Source organism: Pleurodeles waltl, chromosome 1_2, assembly GCF_031143425.1.
Source record: "Pleurodeles waltl isolate 20211129_DDA chromosome 1_2, aPleWal1.hap1.20221129, whole genome shotgun sequence".
Taxonomy (NCBI): Eukaryota; Metazoa; Chordata; class Amphibia; order Caudata; family Salamandridae; genus Pleurodeles; species Pleurodeles waltl.
Window position 1 is genome coordinate 345,600,474 of NC_090437.1, and position 20,483 is coordinate 345,620,956.

General features: G+C 45.6%; 1 protein-coding gene across 15 annotated transcripts in view; it reads left to right on the plus strand.

The window, feature by feature from the left end:
• The window catches only part of BNC2 (basonuclin zinc finger protein 2), a 1,044,043-nt gene that overhangs the window by 334,080 nt on the left and 689,480 nt on the right, over positions 1 to 20,483 (plus strand). For 11 of the 15 annotated variants that reach the window (XM_069239536.1, XM_069239525.1, XM_069239516.1 and 8 more), the window contains one exon: positions 4,831 to 4,947. The exons of 1 other annotated variant lie outside the window; for it this stretch is intronic. The gene's annotated coding sequence lies outside the window, so the exon portion shown is untranslated. The remainder of the gene's footprint in view (positions 1 to 4,830; positions 4,948 to 20,483) is intronic. 3 more of the 15 variants (XM_069239544.1, XM_069239561.1, XM_069239551.1) reach the window with 1 other exon arrangement.

The window sequence follows — 20,483 nt, forward strand, 5'->3', positions numbered from 1 at the left end:
CAAGGAGTCATGTTAAACATTTGTTGTACTCACAATGGCCATAAATGAGACACACACTCAAAGAATAAATCCAAGATCAATTTAGTAAAATCACAGTTGATTTTATATATGTTTTTAACCCAAGAACTTTGTTACAAGGTAAGCATTTTTTACATTAAAAATACTTTGCTGTTTCAAAAATCGACACAGTGCAATTTTCAGAGTCTTCAAAGTTAACCTATGGAAGGAAAACAAGACAACCCCAATCTTTGTGGTTTCAGGCTATCACCGGGCAAGGTTCAGGTTGGTACCAAGAGGACACCCACAGCAGCACGGGGGCGACTGGGTGCCAAGGTCGAAGTCAGTCGGTGCCCAATGTTAGTAAATGGAAACTGGGGGAGACTGAAGACATGCTGCTCCCAGGTAAGTACAGGCGGTGTCAGAGGCTGGTCTCCTGGAGATGAAGCAAACACCGGTGGGGCCACAAGGCAGCACCTAACTTACACCCTTAGGGACATAAGGTGGTTGGGTGCAGTGTGCCATCACAACGTTGGGAGCCCAGTGCTATCCAGTGGGGACAGTGGGTATCTGCTGTAGCGCTGCTTACAGGTGAGTTGAGCAGGATCAGGGGTGGATCTTCTGGGGTTGAAGCAAGGACAAGGGAGAGCCAACTCAGTGTTGGGCCCCCAATGTTAGTCATTGCAAGAGTTCACTTTCAGAAACAGGCTGCAGGCTCTGGCCAGGAGGCCAGGAGAGGTCAACCCACAGCTGCCCAGATAAGTTAAGATGCCAGAGGTCTTAGGGACACCAACGGTCTACCTCCCCAAGGCCCAGGCACTTTGGGTGCAGGGGTGTCTCTTGGTATCAGAAACAGCTTACCGGGCAGTTCGCAGTAAGGGGGGGGGGGCCTCAGTTTAGGCTGCAGGCATTGCTATGGAGTCTGGCAGGGGTAAACCCACGATGGACTCTGGGTCAGAAGTGTTGGGAAACCTTCACTGGGCTGGTGGGCCACTTGGACTCGAGCCCTGGGTGTCAGGTGCAAAGGTTGTTCCAGGCGGCGGTTTCCTCAGTTCCTCAGGCAGACTTCTTTCTTCTTTGGAGATGTTTCTTTTGGACAGGTCCGATGTCCACAGGAGTTCTTGTTCTTTACTGAAGGTAGGAAGTCCTCCCAAGACTTTAGAGGTTGGTGTGCTGCAGGACAGTCGTCTTCTGGGTGCTGGTTCTTTGAAGGCTTCAACAGGCCGAAGGGCTCTGGCCAAATCAGTTGGTGTCTTCAGCCTTCTCTGCTGGGCGACTTCTGTGGTGTCCGGCTCTTCTTAGGTCGACAGGAATCTGGTTCTGGGCTCAAGGTTGACCTCTCAATATTGAATTCAGGAGCATTACAACAAGTGCCAGGTGGCAGCCAGTTGGCTACTCACCTTTAGAGTGACTACACCCTTCTTATGACCACTTTCTTTGGGATGTGGGTGTAGCCCTAACCCGATTGACCTAATTCCTTTAAAAAAAGATGGAGGAATTTAAACAGTAGTGTTCACTTCAGCTCGTCCACCTTAGTGGTGGGACTGGCATGTAGTGGGCACTCCTCCCAGTTTAACTTATTTTCCTGCCTGTGCTACTGCCAAAAGTGGGGTCAGGACAGGGGTTGGTCATCTCCACATATGGGGAGGCCTGGGTCACATTTCAAAGGCGGCAAGCCCTTTGAAGCTTCCCTTCCTGTAATGCCCATGCTGCCTGGGAGAGGAGGTAACACCAGTGCAGGCTTTTGTCTCTGGGCCTCAAGAGCACTGGCTGTCACCGTGGGGGTCCAGAAACGTGTCTGTGGTGGCTGAACTGGCCAGGACCAGTCAGTCAATACACTAGTAGCTGGTAGCCTTTCGGGGGACCCCTTTAAGGGGCCCTCTGTGTGCATTTTTTGTATAAATTCATCACTGGGGTCAGTGAAGGTTTATTATTCTAAGATGTTTGATACCAAACATCCCAGGATTCAGAGAAGCCATCATGTAGCTGGGGAACTCGTAATGACTAGTATTCAGTACATGCATTTAAAATGGTTTCCCTGTACACTTAATATGTCTGAGAATGGACAAAGACGTAACAGGGCATATCTGCTCAGGCAGATATGCCCTCACATGTAATATAATGCACCCCACCTTAGGGCTGTAAGGCCTGCTAGAGGGGTGACTTACGCATATGTCATGCAATGTTTAGGGAAGAGGGCACACAGGCTGTGTGCCCTGTTGTGTTTTCAATTTTGGGAGCACCTTGTCACAAAGCCTGCAAAGGCAGTCCGCATAAAGTTGGTGGTGGGTTCCTCAGAGTGGCACAAGTTGTGCTGCAGCTCTGAGGGGCCCTCTCCAGTGCCCATGCCCTAGGTACCAAAGGTACAATTTACTAGGGGCTTAGAGAGGGCTGAAAATCCTGGTCACTTGGGGATCAAGTGTCCAGGTGTTTTTGTTTTAGGGAAGGAACACTGGCACTCTGGACCTGTGCACTTCAGTGGAAGTTGAATCCCAAACTAGGTAAAAAGTGGGAGGGTTACTGCAACCAGAACCCTGCTCTCTACAGAAGTCTAACCAGTGTCACTGCAAATACTTCACTTTCCTACACTTTCTCGATGATGTTTATTATGCTAACGTAATAGAAAGTAACATCAATGAGAAAGGAAAACATCATAGACCTATAAACCTATAACAACTTATCCGGAAATTAAAATTTGCCAAACCACACATGCCATGGCTCAGTAGAAAAGAAAAGATCCAGTTCAATCAGCAGAAAGCTTCTGTGATGTGTATGTTCTTAATATGAATAATGCTCTGGATAATCATAATTTACAAAATCAAAGGGATGAAATAAGTACGAACAGAAATCTTAAACAACATGGGCATAACAACAAACCTGGGCAGTGGAAGTAACTCTAAACCAAAATCACAATCTATACCTTTATTATCCCATGACTCCGTGGAGTCTGAAAGAATTGAATCACCTGAGGATACAATATTATAAACAAAATAAAAGAGAAATTTGTGTTGGGCACAACAAAAAATGTTTAAACAACTTGGTGAAGATGAAGAAGAAAACTGAAATGAATTACCCTAAAACTCTGGTACAGCCACCCTAGGAACCGCACCTACACCCACCACCCACGCACACAGTCTAGGTTTCATTCTAGACTTATCGCTCACCATGACCCATCAAGTCGATGCCGTTTCATCTTCCTGCTTCAACACCCTCCGCATGCTTCGCAAGATCTTCAGATGGATCCCCATCGAAACAAGAAGGACTGTCACCCACGCCCTCGTCAGCAGCAGAAGGGACTACGGCAACGCGCTCTATGCAGGAACCACAACCAAGCTCCAGAAGAAACTTCAACGCATCCAGAACACTTCCGCACGCCTCAGCCTCAACATCCCACGCCGCAACCACATCTCATCCTACCTCAGGGACCTACACTGGCTTCCAGTCACCAAGAGGATCACCTTCAAATCCCCCCCTCCCACGCCCACAAAGCTCTTCACAACAGGGGCCCTGCCTACCTAAACGAGCTACTCACCTTCCATGCTCCCACCCGCCAGGTCCACTCCGCCAAGCTTGCCCTCGCCGCCGTCCCTCGCATCCATCGAAGTACAGCTGGCAGCAGATCCTTTTCCCACCTTGCAGCCAAGATCTAGGACACCCTCCGTGTCCACCTACGACAGACCCAGGACCTCCTGACCTTCAGGAAATGCCTCAAGACCTGGCTATTCAAGCAGTAGCAGATCCTTCTCACCCCACCCTTTTTTAGCATCTTTAAGACCCTAGCGGGCGAGTAGCGTGCTTTACAAATGTTTGATTGATTGAACTATTAATCATCTGGAGAAATTAGGGCCTATTAGAATATAATGAATTTCCTCAAAACAGAAAATCCTAAAATCCCTACTTTTTGTTGACTACCTAAAGTACATAAGGACAGAAATAATCTACCAGGAATACTGATAGTCTTTGCAATATGAAGCCTTCTTGAAGAATATCAGTTTACATAAATAATTATTTGTTCCAATTCATACAAAGCTTACCGTTTTACCCCTGGGACACCACAGACTTTCTCAAACAAATTAACCACATACCTTGGGATGAAACATATAGTTTGTAACTTTGGATTCCAATCTTTAGATAAAAATATCATACATCATGTCAGACTTCATACATGTAAACTCTTCCTAAGAGCCAGACCATTAAGCCTTTTTGAACATAATAGAATGTTACTATATATGATCATATTTGTGTGGATGAGATTACATTTTTTGTTGGCCAGTGTCTATACAAATAAATCCAGGGGACTGCCATAGGCATCTGTTTCACCCTCACCTACCCAAATCTTTTGGGCTGTTGGGAGGAACAGGTGTGTATGCACCCTAGAATGGAGAAACATTTACAGTATGTTATTATATGGCTTTGTTGCGTAGAGTATTTCTTATTTGTAGTGGAAAGTTAGAACAGCTATTAGATCAGCTATTAGAAAAAAAATACATTACACTGCACACACGCCCTGGTTAGGCAGTGGTGTAATGTCCTTCCTCCGATGTCCCCTACTCCATTGGGCTGTCTAAGGAAGTATGCCTTCAACAGAGCTAATGGGGCTCTGTCAGCTGAATCTTTAAGGTCCACCTGTGTTTAATGAGGCAGGCAGACTGAATGCTCGTGACTGAGTACCTTGTTTGCCAAACCTAAATCAGGCCTTTCTTTGATATGGATACATGAAGATAGGTTGGTTTTGAGAATGCATCCAAATTGTATGCCTTTACTGTTGTCTGTGTTACATATCAGTTAGATTATAGGCCTACTTATATTCTTTTCTAATTCTCTAATTGCCAGCAGAAGCATCACTTCATACAGCGCATACAAGACAACATCTAATGCACAACGTTGAGAGGACAAAACTGTTCAGGAAGACATATCAGCTGTTTGTAGCATTTCCTCCTTAACATCAAGGTAATCCTGTTTACAAGATTGATACTACATTCTGGATTGCATGATATGTACATTTGTTATTTACCAGCTGTAGTTAACACTGTAACATGATTATTGGTGCATGCATTCACTGAACACGGCTGTCAAGACATCAAAGCAAGATCGGTCTGTAGATGGCAAGCATTGAAGGCTCAGCGGAGGGTTTCTTCAGCAATGGGAGGACAGTTTTGTGTTTCCAAGCATCTGGGAAGGTCACAGAAGAGGTGGAGGCATTCAGAATGGCCATGAGCATGCAGTCCTCTGGAATAGGCGTGGTCGAGGCAGTGGTCCGATTGGGCTCCTGAGTGGATGGACTTCATGGTGATGGCGTTTTCTTCTGTGGTGTTGATCGGTCATGTGGTTAGCATTGTTCTTTGGATAAGATAGGGAGGTGTTGGCCCAGGTCTGGAAAGTCTGCTTACTGGTTGAAGTTACTGTAAATCACGGTGAGTTTGTTGCTGAAGGATTGAAAGACATTGTTGCAGAGGTCCTGTGAGTCAGGAACTCCGGGTGGAGCACCCCTCAAGGAATATCTCCCTATGGATGTGGCGTTCTGAAGTGGAGGAGCAGATAGACATACACCAGGCAGGAACAGGTACAGAGTAACACACAGGAACAGAATAGAGAAGGCTGGCAAACTAGCATTAACAACCAGGGAATGGATCAATAACAGACAAACACTCTTGATTACTACTAGGGTTGTACATAGGTAAGACTCAGAACTTCCCACAGCAACATAAAATATCAATGCCTCTGTGCAGATTACTCTTACAGATAGTCACCCTGCATGCCCCATAGAATGGAGGCAACAGAATTAATTCTGTCTCTGGGCCCTTAGAGCACAAACAAGGATTGTAATTACATACACGAGACAAGCCCTTATCCAGCTGGACACACAGTGGCAATTCCTAAGAAAAATTGAAATGGCACACTGTCACAGATAAGATACTTAAGATTACATACAATATCAGACAAAGGACGGGCTGGAATTGCCTTGGGGAAACCAGGAGCCAACCCCTGTTCAAAGGAATACGCTTATACACAGGTGAAGACCAAATAGTACACTTACCAGACACAATACGAAAATACAGAGCAAGCAATAGAAAGGAACCTAAGAGCTGTAGCAAATAGTTGGGAGCAGAGTATTCAAGGAAAAAATGGAGAACAGGCAAGTTAAACACAAGGATTCTAGGAACTATAACAAGCAAGAGACTTGCACTTCAAGAGAACTAGACTGCATAAGAATCACAGAGAAAGGGAACATAAACAGAGGGCAAAATCTAGGACAATGAGGAGATGTTACAGGACCTATGATAGAAGCAAAAGGAATAAGTAAAGGCAAAATAATAGCAGGAACAGAAGAAACTAACTAGGAACAATTAAAAAGGGAGCAGCTCAATGGCTGCACCAAGTGTAGAAAAAAGCCAGACAGTGGAGTAAGCACAAGCAAGCAGGACTGGGAAAATCTGTAGCAAGCTGCACAGGAACTGGACACAGGCTCTGGCTGATGCAAGGTAGGAACTGGACTAGAAAACAAACCAACAAAAGGTCTGGTACACAGAGGAACAAACTTCAGTGTACATACAAGGAGCTTCAGCAAATGGCAGCCTATAACCAGTTCCAGGCAGCAGCTAGCCCAAAGTGGAGCCACATGGCTGGCTGCACAAGACTAGTCACAGGTATGTGCAATTCCAGTCTCTCTCAAGTCTTGAAGGAGAGAATCCAGTGCTGAGGAACAGCACGACTACTCTCAATGAATACCAATGGGTAGCAGATTCCAAGTCTTATTGAATACTAGGCAGTGCATTATGGAACATGAAGTCCATGGAAGTAAATGTAAGTTTTCAATTGCGTACCAGGTCAAAATGGGAAGCAGGCTGGAGTCAGAGAGGGAGTTTGGATGAGTTTTAATGGTGATTTCCAGGCTGCAGATGGTCCATGTACAGTGTCCCGCAGAGCCAGATTGATGGAATCATAACACTGTGAGGGGGTGATTGAGTTCGCACCTGGTGAGGTGAAATCCTTCACAATTGTATAGATTTATTTGCTTCTGTTGGCACTGTCATCATAGTGGTCTGCCAGAGCCTCGCGTTCAATGGTATGGATCATTTGATGGTAGCATCTCAAGGCAGATTTGAAAGTGCTCCTGTGTATTGTTCTGCCTCGTTCTCCATTTGTGTCCCAATTGTTTGCTGTGGCTTTTCATTAGTTTTAAATTCCTGTATGTATCAACTGAAATGGGGTCTAGATATTTTTCTATTGATTTGTTTAAGGAGGACAGGGAGTTTGTACAGGAGGTAATCCAGTTGTTTAAATTCTTGATAGCTTTGGGGAAGCTGTTGCTGTGCTCTGGTCGGTGGGTGTTGGGATCAGTGTTGAGTCCTGGTCAGTGATGCTGCATCACTTTTGGTGGGCCAGTCTATTGGCTGTGCGTGTGCATTGGACCAGGATGGAGATGCTGATCTTGATGAGGGCATGGCCTGTCCAGGAGGCTATTATGGACTCTTGAAATTGGATGTTGCCGAATGTTGTGAAACTAGAGTTCATGAGGTGTCCGGCGACATGGGTAGGTGCCTTTACTAGTTGAGAGAAGCCCAAGCTTCCAATGCCTTTGAATGCTTTTGAGTTGGCGGTTGGCTTCAGGTGGAAACTCAGGTCTCCAAGTAGGATGCAATTGCTAGCATGTAAGGTGTGTGGTGTGATGAAGTTTATGATGGTGTCTGTGAAGTTGGTGCATGGTCGCTGCATCCTGTAGATGAGAGTGGCACTAAGGGTGAAGTTGACTGCGAGGTGGAGCTTGAACAACAGGTGTTTGAAGTTGGAGGATGGTGTTTCCATGGAGGAGGTGATGATGGCATTCTTGTGGATGATGGCAGTTTCATCTCCAGGCTTGTGAAGTTTATCCTACCTGGTGATCTTGTAGTCGGGGGTTGGGAGGGTGGCTGTCGCGATGTCAGGTGCTGATGTGGGATTCAGTCAGGTTACTATGGGGAAAAGTAGGTCTGGGGCATTGTCGTGCAACAAGTCCCAGACCTCTGTGGCATGTCTGGTGAGTGAGCAGGTTTGAGGAGCATGTGTACGAGTGCTGAACGTTGTGATGGTGGTTGCAGGACTGTTGTGAGTGTGAGAGAGTGGGGTGCTAGGTGCTGTCGATATGGGTGCAGTGAGTGTTAGGTGTAGTTAAGTGCATGAAAATTTGCAGGAAGCATAGGAGAATGCTCCCTGGCTGTTGTATGGTGCGGAGAAGCAGCAGCATAGGGAGCTGAAAACAGGGATTTGGGCATGGAGGGTTGCAGGGGGTTAGCAGTGGGAGGGGGCAGAAGACCAGGGTTCTGGTGCTGGGCGCAGCGCTTGTACACATGGATGTAGATGGGCTTGCCATTGGTGTAGCTTCGGCATGATAATGGTATTTCCAATGCGAGTCTGTGCTGCTTCTCCATGAAGTAGGCCATTGGAGGGGAGGCTTCATGTCACTTCCTGTGTAGATGGATGATGGAACTGAGTCTTTTTGCTTAGCTTCATCTTTAAAAGTTTCTCTTTTCAGTTTTGGTGGGAAACCAGTGATGTTGCTTCCTGTGCAGATGAATGATGGGAAATCACTGCAATCAGTTAAACAGCTTGTTCCAAAACCGTCCATAATTTCAACAGCATCCCTGCGTGACCCAGCCAGATCCAGCTTACTGTGTGCACAATAACACCTCTACTTTTTCACCAGCATGTGTGTTCTGCTCAGGCTAGGTGTCATTAGAATGTGTAACCTCTTCAGAATTGCCACCTTGTTTCGTCTGTGGTTTTATTAACGTTTTTCCAACTTGTAGAAATTTACGGTATATCTGTGTTAACCATTTCCAGGAATATGCAAAATCTCTCCCTCAATCAATTGTAATCCATATGCACCAAATCACCTTTTTAGATCTGGTGTTGACCAAGAACTTTTGTTTTTACTAAAATTTCATATACCATACTTCTTTATTGGCTTTAAATGAGTCCTCTTCATCCATTGATCTGTTGTATTATTACATTTCCCCCACCCACTACAGCATACAGCATGCAGCAGTTTGTCAGCCCACTTCCATCATTGGCTAGCTTCGCTGTGAGGGATGGCGTTCTGCTCTTTAGTAAAGAACACATCCATACACAACTTTGTTATATTAATGCTAGAGAGTATGTGCTTTTTGAGACTAAAAGCTGTTTGCTTGTAGGATTTTTTAAATATTGTTCAGGGCCCAGCAGATCCCTAACAATGAAGTCTGCAGAACGAATGAGTAAATAAAACAAGTATTGGCAAGGTCAAACGCTTGCAAACAATGCTGAGCCTTCGGCTTTGCCAGTGCTTATTCATCTTTGTGATCAATAACTCATGGGTTTTGCCAGTATGCAAGCAGTCACCTCCTGGCTTCAATAATGTGCGCATGATCTGCCCCTCAAATAGCACTACATGTCTTGGTCCTCGGACTCATCGGTATCATGCAAGATCACCCATTAACATCCACCAATCACCACACTAGAATTTTGCCTTTTTGTATCTGTAGTTTTGGAAGAAGATTTCACTCATTTGTCAATGGCCTGCACTTTTGCTTTCCATCAGCCAGTGTCATTTCTAAGACAGACGGAGATGTTAGAGGTCTGCGCTGAGGACAAACGAGAACAAAGCAAGTACATTTTGGTGACCTTGACCGCTCTGGACATCCCCTTCATGTCTATGAATCTCCGAGTTGTGGGTCTGTTGAACGACATTTCCGTGATGTGAGGTCCAGCAAGGAGGTAGTTTAAGCGACATGAATGTTTCAGCTTCTCACTCTACCTGTAATATGCCATGGAAAGATAAAGTAGTAAAATTAAGAGTGATTGAAAAAACCCCTCCAGAGAATTGAAGGGTTTCAGATGACATTTGGCCACAGTATCACTTCTCTTTCTCTAGCAGGGTAGAAGGGAAGAAAGTGAAAGCAAACCAAAGTTGACTACGCAAATCTAAAAAGATGTTTTATTTCATGTTGCCTACGGAAATCTCCCAAACCTTGTAGTGGGCTGTTTGAGATGTTTTCGTAAATCGAGTCCATGATTTTAAACTCCAGGAAACATGAGACCGTTTTAACAGAACTTTAAACAGCTCATGTAAAACAGAAATCACTACTTTCGAGTCTGCGGCACCGCAGCAACCCCCATACAACTGGTTGCAGCTTTAGTTGTTCACTAAGAATTATACCTTTGTGCAAACGGGAAGGAGAGCCGCGGTGCAGAGCTGAGAATAACAAGCATCCTAGAAAATGGTTAATTAAAAAGTAACAACTTGTAAAGAAACACCAAACTTCTGTGCTTTGCCATTGTTCGGACATAAAAATGTGTTCTGCTTAACGTAGCCAGAACAATGTCTCTAGTTAGTGATTGGGCTCCAGTCCAGCCTTGTCCCTGGGCTAAACTAACGCAGCTACGCTACTGTGTCGGATAATTATAGGCAGAAAAAACTTTTACCTAAAGCAAACCTTTTTTAAGCATGTCAGTATTAACGAAAAAAAGGGAGAAGTGGTAAAAGACCGGGCATTAGCAAAAAGGAGATTTCCTCCTGAACATACATATTTACGTTTTTTTTCTGGGTTTTGCTGTGCTTTTGCCAGTTTAAACAGCCCCCGAGGAGTGTGAGTTATGAACATGACTTCCGTCCTACAGCCTGCATTAATAATTAATGAAAGGCAGTAGAAATAACAGCTGTGTGTTCGAAAGCATCAGCATGCTGCCTAGTGCCCTGTTTCACTCAATGGTGCTTCCCAAAAAACTTTCGTGAAGTGAGTAATTCTGTGGCCCGATGTTGTCTTGATAAAGTATCTGCCAGCACTGCGGATTATAATCGAGAAATATCCCATTCCTCACTTTTAAAGTGCTGTGTTAATGGTGAATTAGCGCAGAAATATATGGGCATAGGTTTTTAGCACGTCTTTATTGTAATCCCGCATTTAAAGAATTGCACGCCTGCCGTAGTTTTTGCACTAAATTCTGTTGCAATCAAGAAACAAAGCCCATTGGTAACAATATTGCCAAATTTGGGACCTTCTCTAGATTTTGGCCTATAACATACATGCCAACAGATGCGATTCAGGTGGGCCCATAATTACTTTATAATAGCTGTTTCCCGCCAGAAATTACCTCTGCTTGAATTTAAATCAACCTGAAAAAATCCCCGGATTTATTTATTCATTGATATCTTTCCCGTTTCGAAATGTTATGTATGCTGTATTTCAGTGGTTCTTAAACTTTTGACTCCTGTGCACACCCACTTAATCACTACTGGAGCTTGCAGACCCCCACTTAATCATTATTGGAATTCTGGGAGACAAGGTTTTAAATGGGTTCATTTAGAGTCTGGCAGTGCTCTGCCAGGGAAGTGGTAATGATTTCCTCCACTCTGGGGGAAGACCATCCCTGCTATTTAAAGATTCCTGCCTGTGTGCAGGGTTTGCCGCCTCCAAGTCACTTTCCACTGCTAGCAAATGGTAGTGTTGTAGTAATGAGACTGGAATCTGGAAGACCTAGTGTGTTCGTCCCCAAATGGCCCGATATGTCTGTTTTAAGAAACTAACTAGCTATTTCGTTCTAGTTTCCTTCTAGCTCAGGACAGCTAGTCAAGGCTCTCCTGAAAGGGACAGCAATTGGCTAGGAAGCTGTGCAGCACAGGCTATCTGTAGCGACAAGGTAGATGTCTCTATAATACTTAATGAGAAGGAATATGAGAAGATGGAAACATTTACCATATTTGTCGCAGATGACAAACGGAAAGAGACACCATCCATTACAGACGCTAATGCAACACAAGAAAATGTATCTCACATACACCAGGGTATTGAAACAGAAAGTAGAATAACAGATTCAAATGAACACCTACAAAACTGTGACCCATAATAAGATAGTGCTGTTGCTTTACTCTTGTTACGTTTTGACACCCAAGGATGTTGAGACTGCATTAAAATAAGGGCTGATAAAGAAAAATACTTTTGTTTACCATTGTATCTAAGACCCAAGAACTGTTTCATAGAAGCCCGAAATCACCATGCACTCACAGTGCTAACTTTAGGCTTAACATATATTTGTATCTTATTCTTGAAAGCAGTAGACACATGTCTAACAGTTATAGGGTTAATTGATGTCATAGAAATTTTGAGTAAACATGTGCAGCAAAGAGGACCATACAACTATTGCAGCAGTTAGTGTTTACCGTACATCCGCTTTTATTTCATTAGGAGTTTTTGACAAACAGTACAACACCATCTGCCAGAGAAAATAGTTGAACTACGTAAGCGGCGGGGAAGATCAAATTATGGATTGAGTTCATTGTGATAAGAGTATTGAAGCCCAGCTTGCCCTCACCTATATGCAGAAGAATGTTAACCTAAAATCGGAGGCTGTCTGAGTTTTCTGAACTTGCAGTGGTTAGATTCTAATCTCAGGCTAACGTTTTAGGGCTTCCAAGTTAAAGGGACATGAACTGCCATTGGTCTGACTCTGTTTCCCCCTTTTAAAAAAAAAATATTTTTATTAAAGTTTAGTATACATGGTATAAACGCAGTCAATAATATGCGACATAGAGGTAACAAAAAAAAAAACAAGATCTCACAGCGATTAAAGTGTGAGTTCCCCTGCTTTATGCCACACCTGACTGAGAAGGGAGCTGAGACAAGGTGACCCAATCTGATCCAGGAGGTAGAACTACAATACAGCAAGGTGGCTTTAAGCCAGTAGTGTGGTCCGTAGTCCCATGCAGGCAAGAACTGCAAAAGGTAGTGCCGGGGATCTTGGGATATGACAAGGAGGAAGTTGCTACGGGAGGTCTCATCCACTTGGACATGAGGGCAAGGGGTACTAAGCGTATGAAGTATGAATGGGGGGTGGCAGAATGTACTAAATGAGTGAATACGGAAGAAGTGTCAGTTGTCAATACCGTAGCTAATGCAGGCAAAGTGGTGTCTGGAGTGGAAGCGTGCACTTGGAAATGAAATAATGTGGGCCTGGGGGGGGTTGTTGGGGTGACCAGAGCCCTTGGTGGAGGGGTAGTGCATGAGCGGAATGAACTGATCTATGGGGAAAGACTATTCTTGTCCACCTCCTCCTGGTGGGAGTGTGCTAGCAGAGTGTCCCTCTGTGGGGAGATCGAGTGCTTACACAGGTGCCTCACCTTTTCATAGCAGAGGGTTTCCTCTTCAGCTGTGCTCCATTTCCAAATTGCCTCATGCCACGCGGCAACTTGGGGGGTGACGGGGGACCGCCAATGGAGTGTAACAATGCATTTGCCAGTAGAAGTGCCAATGAGGCAAAACGTGCACAAATGTTTGCTGTTTTGTACATTTGAAAATGCCAAGGGAGCATGCCTCCTACGTGCGTAGGTCTGGGAGTTCTGTGACTACCTGTAGGGTATAATGGTTAGAATGCCATTAGCTGTGGAGGGCTGAACTGGACCTGAGCATATGTTTGAAATCCGCATCTGGAGTGTGTCATCGTGGACAGCTCACCTGAGTGTTGGTAAAGCGACTATTTAACTGTGCTGGGGTTAAATATGCCCTGTGGAGGGTGTGAAATTGAATACTCTTGAAGGAGGAGTTGCAGGACACAGCTTTGGGAAATTAAAGTGATTTAGCCCACTCCTTATCATGTAGTGCGCTCCCAAATTCGTCTTCCCACTTTTGGCATAGGGGCATTAGGGAAGTAAGCGTGAGCTCGCATATGGATTTATAAAGCCATGTGATGAGCTGTTGACCCGTGCCCATTGTGAGGATGGATTGAAGTACTGGGTAGGTGGGGGGGTTTCCTCCCCTTCTATGTTTCAGACCATGCAACACTTGTGACCGAGTTGCCTGTGTAGGAGGAACTGACCTGATGGGAGGCCAAAGTCATTAGCTAGATGCTCAGAGGGGAGAAATCATCCATCTGAAAAGAGGGTCTCGGTAGTAAGTAGTGAATCTTCCATCTAAACCCTTAAGTATCTGGCTGAATGGAACCCCAGGTGGCGAGGCAGGCCGATGTGAGAATTGTTGGGGCATATGTCTGGGTTGTGTGGGAGAGGTGGTATATGAGGGTCACATAAGTCTGTGCCACTGAGACATGGAAGGCCAGGAAGAGGGGAGCAGTGCCCTCGGAAGAAGAAAACCTCAAATTGTCAGCACTGGTATAGGCCCTTGGCCAGTAGTGGCTTCCCCTATGTATCAACCTACTGTCCAGCGGGACAGCCATTGGATTTGTGATGCTGAAAAGTACGCCTCAAAGAATGGGGCACCCAGGCCTGCTCGATCCGTCTGTAGTTGGAGTTTAGCAAGAGCTACTCAGTGTTAGGTTGGATAGAATGGTATCTAACTCCTTGAAAACGGGGCATGCGTGGATAACAGGAAGGTGTGCAAAATAATACAGAAGGCAGGGTAGGCAGGCCATCTTTGCTAATGCTGTTTTGCCCTTAGGAGCCAAAGGGTGAGACTGTCAGAAGTGAACTTGGCTTTTAATTTCTGCCAAGGCCTTACAGTGGTTCTCCTCATAGATGACTGTAAGTGTGTGCTATAGATAGACCACCAGGTATCTGGTCGCCTGTGCATGCCAGTTCAAGTGGACATTGCCCTGACGTGGATTGAGCAGTGGCTGGTCAGGGCACAACGGATATGCAGCTGACTTTGCCCAATTGACATGAAGCCCAGCAACAGAAGTTAAGTCTGTTAGGGTGGTTTGCAGGAGTGTAAGACCTATTGATATGTCTTGTAAGTACAAAAGTAGATCATTTGTGTATAGGGACACCACATGCGAGCTATCCAGAACTGGGATACCCCAGTCCTAGTCCTCTCTGTGCAAACGAATGGCGAGGGGCTCCATCGCAAGCCTGAATAAGAGTGGAGAGTGGACACCCCTGCTTTATGCTGCACTCGACTGAGAAGGCGACCCATTCTGATCTGGGAGGTAGGGTTACAGTACAGCAACTGGGTATAAGCCAATAGTTTGGGCCCTACTCCCATGCATGCAAGACCTGCAAAAGGTAGTGCAAGGTCATGGTGTCAAATGCCTTTTCCAAATCGAAGATAAGGCATGTCGCTGTCTGACAGTGCCCTGTACCTGATCTTGCTTAGTGGGTAATATGTCCCAGTACAAAGCTGTTATGGTCTGCATGGATGAGGTTCGGAAGGATTTGGGCATACCTATCTGCAAGGATTACCCCAAAAATGTTGTAGTCTGCAACAAGGATGGTGATAGGTCAAGGATGGTGATAGGTCAAGCGCAAAGGCTTTTTGTCTGGCTTGAGTATGGGAATCAGGAGGGATGCGCGCAACAAGTGTGGGAGTTCTCCAGTTTGTAGTGCTTCCTCATACAATTCTGTGAGGTGGGGGGCAAGCAGGGATGAAAAAGTAGTATAGTACTCTAAGGGCAGACCGTCAAGACCCTGCGATTTGTTCCAATCAAGATAACAAATCGCCTGGGTCACGTCCGTAATGGTGATTGCCGCGTCTAAAGAGTCCCTAACACTTACCGAGGGAGAAGGCGAGGGGGATGTTTGCATGAAAGGCCTCAGTGAGGCTCAACGGATGGTCAGTGGAGCTTTTTATATGGAGGAGTAATAATCGTAGAAGGCCTGTAATATGTGCCTGTAAATGAACTGTGGTACCCTGGAGGTCCACTAATTTAATGATGGGATGTGTAGTCGATTACTGCCAAATATGCCATGCAAGAAGTCTGCCAGCTTTGTCACCTTCTCTATGCACTTTGGAAGCGTGTGCAGTGAGATTATAGCACTGCGGGTCTTCCAGGAGAGTTGCATAATTGGTTTTGGCCTTCATCAGTTGCGGGGTAAATGCCGGATTGCTGTCTGAATCCTTGCTCAGGGCGGCAAGTTTCTTTTTGCCATGCATTATGTCCTTCTCCAGGGTCCTGTGAACCCCCCACCATGTTCTGAATACAGATTTCCCTGGTAACCACCTTAAATGTGTCTGATTCCAACGCCCGAGTGGAGGCTGTGTTATGATTTTCAGAGAAGTAGTGACTAATGTGGTCACCCTGTCCTGAAGACTGGGTCCTCTAACCAGTCCCATGGTAGCTTCCACGTTGGAATGCAAGGACGATGGGGTGTCCAGCAACTGTCCATTGTATGTGCGTCATGCTCCAAGACAGAGAAAGCGGTCAAGTTGGACGTAGATGTTGTGGGGTATGGAGTGGAAGGAGTATAGTTGGGCTCCTCGTTGAGGGAGCACCTGACGTCTGTCAGTGATGGTCCAGACGTGAAAGCTTGTGTCTCTGGGGAGGAGTGGGGCAGCGGGGTGTGGGATCTGTCCCACGCGAGGTCTAGTGTTCAATTGCAGTTCCCCCACCAGCACCCATGGCAAGTGGATTTTAGGGGCAAGTGCCACCGGTAATGTGTTCCAGAAGGCCTCTGTTCAGTATTGGGAGCATATATGCTCCTTATAAATAGTGGTTGGCTGTTAAGCGGATCTCTAGGAGGACGTAGCAGCCCTCTTTGTTCCCAGTCGAGTGCAGTTCTTGAAAATGGATGCCAGGATGGATCCATATGAGGGCGGCCCATGCGTACACCTTATAGGTTGTAGCATGAGTGTAGCCTCTCCAGCCTTTGGGTAAGTGATCCAGCTCCCCAGTAGATATGTGTCTCCTGTAGTAGGATTACCTGTGCCCATTGATGCTTAACATATGATTAGATTGGGTAACGTTTCCTAGCAGTGTGCATTCAATGAATGTCATGAATGTTCGGTGTAAAAAAGTATATATTTGTTGAAGAAGTGATGGCGATGTACAAAAATGGTGGGTTGTAAGTGGGGGTGGTTCTCCGTTTGCCTGCCTGTAAAACGATGATGTGTGGAAGGAGATATGTTGGGGGAGCAATGGTAACTTGGAGGTAGAACAGTCCCAATATGGGGGGCCCATCACAACAGGTGGCGCATCCAAACTTAATATTTTATTGAACTCTGCAGTATTGTGACGGGGTGGTCGATGCTTGGAGCGGTAGAGTGGCCACAGAGCCCATTACATCTATGGAAACATTGTGCAAGGCTCATGGGGAGGGTGCCCTGTGTTATATGCCGTTGTCGTTGTTTTCGAGCACTTGAGGTATGGGCACCAGGGGTTCCTAGGGCAAGGAGTATGACCTAGGCGCAAGGCAGCAAGGGAGCTATGTGTAATTTGAGCGTATGTGTGATGAAGCACATCACCAGCCAGGTAAATCAGAAAAGCAAGAGGCACTGAGGTGTGTTACAGCTGAGGACGCAATGCTTAAGGGATCAGTAGGACAAATAAAGGTATCTGCAGTTTGCGGCATCACCAGCCTAGGATTATGGGGCTCTCAGAGTCTTTTGATTGGATGGTATCTTCATCCGAAGAGAAGATGTGTGGGCCTCGCTCATTGTCTGTGACCGCTGTGTTGGTACCCAGGGTAGCCGCCACCTGGGGGGCACGTCTGAGGTCAGTTATGATTTGTTCCAGGTTCGGCGAGGAAGCCGATGGTGGCCATGTGGTAGTCTTTGCTCGAGGCTTTCCCTGTCGCCAGCCATGGGGGTTTGAGGAGGTTGGCATCAGTTTGTTGTGTCGCTGGGGTAGCTCACCATGGTGACGGTCTGCCCAGTCCCAGGTCTCTTTTGGGTCTGTGAAGAAGATGGTGATAATGTCCACATTATTTTAAGCCGGGAATAGTAGTGAATTTTGCATGCCCAGTTGGCAGAGTCTTTTTTTGACTTCCAAGGAAGGGGAACGTTGATGTTCAACAGCGCGACTGTAGTCCGGAAATAGCATTATGACTTCCTCCAGACAAAGGAGACCTGCTCGCCATGCTACACAAAGTATACTGAAATGCAAAAGTTTTGCCAGCATGGGGCAACGAGTGACACCCGGTGGAGGACATCACGCTGGCACATGATGGGCTTTTTCCAGTGAATAGAAGGGGGAGAACTCAGTTACAGGTGTAAAAGTCTTAAACCAGTTTTCCAAGTAAGTTAGAGGGTCTGATCCCTTAATTCCCTCTGGGCCCTCTGTGCAGAAGAATGACGCGTCTGGTCCCCAGCTGAGATTTGGTTGTCGTGGCAGGCAGGGCTCCCCCTCCTCCCCAAGGACGTTCTTCCACAGTTTGAAGACTTATGGTCTAAACTGGCCAGGAGATCTCACAGTCCCACCCGACAATGAAACTCAGCTTGCCCGTCACCTTCCCATCCACTGGGCTGGTCAATCAATAGCCTATTTGAGCATTCAACTAGCAAAATTGCTGGCTACCACAGCTGCAATCAATTACGAAACTCGCTAATCGAACCCCGGCAAGCTGCACTCTGTTAACATATGGGTAGTGGCTATGTACGAAATGTAACGACAAACATTTGGTTACTGACTTATACAGCATTTTTCTGCATGCTACTCCACTTCCCAAAGCCTGTAGTCAAATATGCAGGGAATCTTAAGTAGGCAGACAATTCCCTTATAAGGCATGGTTAGTGATGCACTACATGACACAGCAAATGGCCAGCAACACCGCAAGCACAGAGACAAGCTACTAAGATTATCACTTACTAGTACCTCACACCGATTACATAAAGGCAGACTCACGCAAAACCCAAACTGCGGGCATCATTGTGACCAGCCGGGGACCCTGCTACATTTATTATGGGATTGCCCCTGAGTGGCGCATTTCTGGGACACAGTTCTAGACGATATAGACGAGTGCCTCACCATCCAGTTACCGTGATTTTCGGCTTACACAATATTAGGCCTAACAAACAAACTCATGTACCCGCTCAAGTCTCGCAAAGGCCGTCGCAGCAGCATTGCTCTGGAGGCGGCACATCAAACAATCCTGGCCCACTGGGGAACAGACAAAATTCCTACACACATAGCTTGGATACCCATTTAGGGGATGGAGTAACTGCCCTTAGTATTAACATCTCAAGGAGACTTCTATAGAGAGCTATGGAAACTGTAAATTGCACCCCTGATCAAGGACCTCAGAGAATTGACTTGCCCTAAATATTTGAGACTCCTCCTGCTCCTTGAGGAGTGACGCATGACCATGCCGGTCTGAGATGTTTCTGTTCACACCACACAGAGAAGTAGCTCTATGTCCATGTCTACAAGCAATAAGTACTTGGGGCGGGTGGGAAGGGAGAGGGGGAAAGGGAGTTAGGAGGGTGATCCCCTCTTTTGCTGTTGTATGTTTCATTGACTTTAAAACCAACTGCACAATTGCACCCCACCATGTGTATGTGTGCTTACAAAATTACTTGCTAAAAAAGAGCTGAGCTAAACCATAAACTGACCAGGAGGTCCTAGTTAATTATTATTTTATAGTTTTTCTTTATCATCTTTCTAAATATAGGTCATACAGTAGGTTGTGTTCCATATAGTTATGAGGTTGCCTTATGCCTTTTCTCTCAAAAGCTTTTTCTTGGAGAATGTAGAATCAAATTCTACTTTAATTTTCTAGGATTTCTTTGTGAGTTGTGTAGGGACAACTCTCTACGTTAGGTGGCCATGCAATCTTCTGTTGAAGAGCAACAGTGTAATGAGATTGATAACGGCAGAGGTATGTGTTGCGAAAGATTCTCTGCTGCAGAAGATGGGCAAGGCTGTACAGGCAGTTTGGAAACACTGGCCTTCTGTTCTAGCTTCATTGTCTCATCCACTTCCTTCAGTCTGAAGGTGGAAAGGAAATATTTTTATGGAAGGACTTGCTAGTGAAGAGGGAAAGTGTTCAGGGCTATTTGCTCTTGTATTTTCCATACTTTAAAAAGAAAAAGAGATATATTGCTGCTCTTAGCATCCACTTATGACAAGGATGTGGCCAAGACTAGCTTTGGAAGCTGGGGATCAGCATGATTCCAGATGCCCTCCCTCTTAAAATAGTTTTCAACCTATAGACGGCCCCCAAATTTCACACAGTTCTGGGTTAAGCATCCACATGAGGTTTCATTAATAAACCCAGCCTTCTGCAATATTGTATGGCAAAATCATGACTCACCATTACTATTGTGTACTAATAATAATAATAGTAACTTGTTTTTTAACATAATGGTTCATGCCACACTTCTGCCTCTTCTGAGTTATGCGCATAACAGATGACTTTGGAAGGCTGAGTTTGGCTTGAAGTGGTTAGACCCTGGATCTGCCAATCACCCCACTAACCATTTAGTACACTGAGCTTTCTTATTTGCAAAACACCAGTGACAGAACTCAGGTACAGTACCATTGGATTCATCATTTGAGAATCTCAGCCACGAGAAGAGGCCCTGACAGAGTTTCAACGTTTGTGACTTACACATAGGAATTGGCAGCTTGGAACCATCGGCGTCTGTTCTTCTAGAAGTTCCTCAATGGAGCAGAGACATATTCACTGTCAAATGTAGACAAATGGGGCTTCACATGAGTTGGCACACTAATATCTTGGAATTCTTGAAGCCTAGACCATGTTGTCTAGGGATAACAGAGGGTAACATCCTGATGAGGGGTTCCCTGCAACCTTGACGTCTCTGTTCTCCCTCAAGCCAGAACTTTCAAGGTAACATGGGAGTTTATAC